Genomic DNA, 6000 nt, shown 5'->3' on the forward strand with positions numbered 1-6000 from the left:
TAAATTCATATAAATGTTAAAATCGGTTGCTAGACAACATGTAGGAATCAATTCTGAATGTGTGCAGGTGGCTTCTCACGGGGCTCTTAGGAAGCAAAAGATCACTTTCACAGTCAATCAGTTAGAAGATGAAGAAAGTAGTCTTGCATGACTTATGTCTGGTATTTTGTTAGAACAGCTTCTGTTGATGGGGCAGTATTTAGTTTGGACCTAGCCTAGGTGAACATACTTGTGAGGCCACACAGAATGACCAAAAAATAAATAAATAAATAAATAAAATAAACTATGTAATATATATACCAAAAGATTTACTGTAATAGGAGAGTAAATTTTTAGAAAGATATATATATATACTACAAGTCCCTTGTGCTGACACAGTTACAAAAAATTGCACATTTGAAATACAATCATATTGAAAAATACTGAAAATTCCAAGAGTAACAAGAAAAAAAGTATAGTATAGTTACTACAAAGTGATGTAGAGTAACAATTCTGTAAAGTGTTGCCATTGATATGACTAAATAGCTCCAAAATTAAGTAATGCAAGTAAGGAAAAATTAATGTGTTCTGGAGAATTCATTAGGGGAAAAAAAAAAAAAAAAAAGCAGGAGTGGTGTCTAGAGAAAACATTTCATTGAAATTTGGATGCATGAACTAGAATGTGGGTTAAGGATGTATAAGGAGTTAATGCTCTATTAGGCAACATAAAAAAAAAAGAAAAAAAAAAAAAGAACACAAGACAGACAGTGTGAGATCTGATTTGTCATGCCATCAAGCCTTGAAATTAAGGACAGACATCGTTGGTACTATAACCCAGTCTATAACTTAGCAAAACCAATCACAATAGCAAAACACAGGATGTAACACAGCAATTAATGTTTACTGGATGAGGTGTCTTTTAAGCTGCTCTTTCTTAAACCCCCTGTGTCTGCTGGGAGCAGTGCCATTAGGTCAAAACACGAGCAACATGTATGCAGGACACAATGGACAGGAAGGGATAAAGGTCAGTGTGCAGCTGTTATCACCTGCAGCTCGCTTTCTCCTGCAGCCATTGTCTCCTGTATCCTTGCATGTTAATTGCCTGGCAGGTTCTTCAGAATCCACTAAATTGTGGAAATGACATCGACCAAGCTTCCAAGCTGGAAGTTATCAATACATCAATTTACCCAAAAAGTTTTTGAAGTGGATCCAACAGTAGCAGGACTGCTGAGGCTTTCCTGCTTCCCTGTGTGGTGCAGGGGACATCTGCACTTTGACAGGCAAGGAAGGATGAGTGCTCTTGCCCTCGGCAAGGTAACTGTTTTGCTCACAGGCACAAGTTACAAGGTACAGAAGTTGTGAGTTAGACTACATGAATTACTGAAGTGATGACTTAGTGAATTCACATTAGACTAGCCTGTACAAAGTAGACTGAACCCTTTTTTTGATGTTTGTTTTCTTTCTTTATGAGCTCATAGATTAAAGTTTAAATTAAAGTGTACATGTTCCTGTAAATTTGAGAGAATCAAACAGACCATGACACTTCCCCTAACACTTATTGTACTTGCTACAGTCCCAGACCACTCATTTGAAAGCAGTATCTATTTTTCAGGCTATAACTGCCAATTTTAGAAATTTGAAGTCCTATTTTCTTTTTTGCCTCCCTGGCTAGGACTAACCATTTAAAGTATTCCTGCTGGAGGACATAAGATTTGGACAGTGACACTTTAAAAGAATTTTCACTTGCATGGTTTCACCATTAGGATGTGCTTTTACTGGCTCCCAACATTTTCTAGACTCTTAAGGAGTATCCTCTAGTTCAGCAGTTTCCTTTTGGGCTTGCTGCTGACTGAATCTTCAGCTCTCTGTGTATCATTTATAGTACTAATTCGGTAGGCTTTTGCTTTTATATGATCCTATAGCATCTGTTACAAGGGGTACTGATGACTCAAATACAAGATTAAAAAATGAGAATTTACTCAGGTTCCTTGTAAACTGTACGAAGTCTATTATTCTGCATTTAAATAATTTATCAGTAAAGAAAGCTTCTGTATTGAAGTAGGCCATTCACCTCCTTTTACAAATTTCATTTTGCTAGCTTGTGTTGATGTTAACTTTCTGAATTCCTCTATTTATAAGGGAAATCACCCCTTGAAATTTTACAAATGACAACAACAACAAAAAATGCATTTCTTGTAGCAGCCATTTCTGAACTAGCAGTTGCTTTCTCTTCTGTACATAGGGATTGGGGTTTTATTTAGGCAGTGACTGTAAACCTCAGCTAAAACTAGGTAATTCTACTGTCAGATGCTTATTCAATGCTATTTCTGTTGTGTGATAATAAAATAAAATTGATAATATCAAGTATTGCATCCTACTGAGGATACCTAAGAGATTTTAAAATGACTGCGAATTCAGCCACAATAATCCTGTAAGGTACTACGCACTTAACAGAAGACAGTTCCAGCATGTCATAGTGCATATTTGAACCATACCCAAATACGATAATTATTTTATAGCTGATGAATATGATTTCTTTCAATTTATAAAGTAGAAATGATAGCTAATTTTTACTTGATTATGTATTTCTCATTTAAGATAAGTTTAGAAACTTGTGTTTTGTTTTTTGTTTTGTTTTGTTCTGTATTGTTTGTTTGTTTGTTTGTTTCCCCTGGTAGTACTGTTGTAAATAACATTATCATAAAAAGGATCACATACTTATTCTGACCTTGAGTTGATCAGACTATTAATTTTTTTTCTATCAAACCATATAAATTTAAGATTTTATCTCCATTTAACAAGTTAATATCAAATATTCTACAGTCCATTACCTGCAAATAAATAACGGAAAGGTTTTTCAGAGGGTGAGGTAGCAAAAACTTGCCAAGCCCCCAAACTTTAAAAATAAATTGATAAGCACCTCCCTTCCTCTCTCTATCACAGCAACCTTTTCTCTCATACTCATCAAAAACCCAAGCCAAAAAAAAAAAAAAAAAAAAAATTAAATCTGAGCTTCAAACCTAGATTAAAATTAAATGCACTTGGCAATGAAAATTCATTCTCAGTTTGACCTCTAATGCACAGAGTTCTATTGAAGTTAGATAATAATATAAGGAAAAAAAGGATACCTGTGACAGTATCAGCAATATGATTAAATAACTGAACTGTCCTAACTTATGCTGTAAGCAATGCTTTCCCTGGAACAGTTAATGTTCAAACAGAAGTAAAAACAAATGCAAAACCAAGGAAATGTGTGTGACATTATTACAAATGTTAGTTTTAGGATTTACTTTTCTGTTAGTGTTTACTATATAAAGCAAAAGCTCAAGTAAATATCTAGGTCTGCTAGCTAACAAGACTGAACTACAATAGCTGTCTAGCATCTTTGCTGTCTGCAATTTTTCCTAAGCTCTCTTTTTTGTTTGTTTGTTTGATTGGTTGGTTGCTTTTGATTTTGGTTTGGTTTATTTTTCTTTCTTTTAAGTTCTGGATGAGATAAGCGAGAACAATAAACAGAGTTTTTCTGTGGAATCCATAGGTAATTCACCAAGGTGCACAACCAAACAAAGGAATTTAGCCAAGAGGTTGGCTGATAAGTGTTCTTTTATATAAGCTGATTAAAATTTTATTAATCGGCATAATTTTGAATGATGTTGGTTTATGTCTCACCTAATTACTTCTTAGAAGTTTTTTTACTAGAAATGGTATTGAAGGATAAAGTCCTCTTCCATACTTCACATTTATTATTATAGTGACATGACACAGCCCATTCCAGTGTACAGATTTCTTCTTCACCCACATCTTTGCCAGCAACAGTACAACCGGTGGTGAATGTGTGTGGCTATTTTTATTATTTTATTTTATTTTATTTTATTTTATTTTATTTTATTTTATTTTATTTTATTGTTTTATTTTATTTTATTTTATTTTATTGTGACAAATAAACCAGTTTCGTGATTTTGTAAGAAATTGCAGGAATTACACAATGGCAGTCCAACAGTGTTGGATTAGGTGCATGAGGAACATCACTGGCTGAGAACATCAGCAGAGAATGTGACATTACAGCCATGTTAGTGAGATGACAAAAGAATTTAGTTACCCAAACTTGTCAATATGCAAGTCAAAAAATTGGATATTTTTTCAAACCCCTGTTGAGGTGTTGTAAATCTTAGGAAAAAGAAATTTTTTCATAGATATGTACCTGAAATCATAATTTCCGTGTTCATTTGACACTTCTGAAACCTTTTCTCATACAGGTTCCACAGTTAATGAACTACACTGTGGGCGTAGTGAAACACTTCAGGTACACATGGCTGAACCGCTCATATTTAAGTATGAATGAATGACTAAATATGAAAGGGCAAATACATGAAAGATAAGTAGTTCCTCATGCAGAAAATGGTGCTAATGACTCCCTTTTCTAAGCGTAGAACAAAGACTAACAATTCATTTATGTTTGGTCTCTGACCAAATAGACCTTGGATTACCTACACAATGGCACAGATCCCATAAGATTGCTGTGGAAAATATCTCCAGAACCTGAGAACTAGAATAGCCATATACTTGCAGGACTCTTGTAGGAAATAAGTGTAGGCTTGTATTTTCACTTAGAGGAAATAACTGAATTTAAATAAGCCACGTGCACATGAGTGGCATTAGTAACATTAGATGTCATTAGCAACCAGTGTAGTTAATTGGGAAATCTGTTTCATCCTTGGAAAAAGTGGACATGTGTGTTCGTCTGCCCTGATAAGGAGTTTTAATCTGTGGTTTCTAAGATGAGGTACCCTAGAAGCTTCAGAATCCTATCTACAGTCCCCCACCTATATTTATACCGGTAATCTAAAGAGAGGAAGGGAAGGGAAGGGAAGGGAAGGGAAGGGAAGGGAAGGGAAGGGAAGGGAAGGGAAGGGAAGGGAAGGGAAGGGAAGGGAAGGGAAGGGAAGGGAAGGGAAGGGAAGGGAAGGGAAGGGAAGGGAAGGGAAGGGAAGGGAAGGGAAGGGAAGGGAAGGGAAGGGAAGGGAAGGGAAGGGAAGGGAAGGGAAGGGAAGGGAAGGGAAGGGAAGGGAAGGGAAGGGAAGGGAAGGGAAGGGAAGGGAAGGGAAGGGAGGGAAGGGAAGGGGAGGGAAGGGAAGGGAAGGGAAGGGAAGGGAAGGGAAGGGAAGGGAAGGGAAGGGAAGGGAAGGGAAGGGAAGGGAAGGGAAGGGAAGGGAAGGGAAGGGAAGGGAAGGGAAGGGAAGGGAAGGGAAGGGAAGGGAAGGGAAGGGAAGGGAAGGGAAGGGAAGGGAAGGGAAGGGAAGGGAAGGGAAGGGGAAAGAGCCATCACTGGACATAACGAAAGGAAGCAATCAGAAGGTGAGCCAAATACTTCCTCATTTGCAATAACAAATATGTCCAGAGAGTAAGGTTGTTTCATGTCTTGCTGCCAGCTCAGCAATAAGAGTGGAATCAAATGGAGTCTTTCCATTCACTTAGTTTTTATGGCTTAATACTTGTCCATTATTGTCAACCACAATTCCTTGGCTAGTGCCAGAGACTTACCCTTCTATATATGAAGATACCGGTACGTTATGTCCAGCATAAATGTGGACATGAGAGCTGTAATTTTTGTTTTCCATATATTCCAATTTCTTTAGATATCTATTTGCCTTCATGAGAAAATGAGGTGAATTTATCTTTCTGCTCTCTAGTTACTTCTACTTCTGTTTTATTCATTTGTGGTTGGGGCATTAAAGCATTGAATGGGTTCCTCATTTTATTTTTATGTAAGAATATAAATACATACTGCACCTGGGTCTCCTGGATGCACTGTTCAATGAAATGTTCAAGTGCTGTATTTTTTATATGACATTCAATTTTGTAAGCAGTAGTGTAAAGTGTTCTGAAGGTCTGCTTGTTTTCAAAGATAATTGTAAATGTTCCTGAGACTTTTAAGAATTTTGATTTATCACATTAACATCTTTACTGGACAGTTTATATTTAAATTTATTAATGGAATATTCTGAGGTAATGCAAATTATT

The sequence above is a fragment of the Cygnus olor genome, chromosome 2, assembly GCF_009769625.2.
Source record: "Cygnus olor isolate bCygOlo1 chromosome 2, bCygOlo1.pri.v2, whole genome shotgun sequence".
In the NCBI taxonomy this organism is placed as follows: Eukaryota; Metazoa; Chordata; class Aves; order Anseriformes; family Anatidae; genus Cygnus; species Cygnus olor.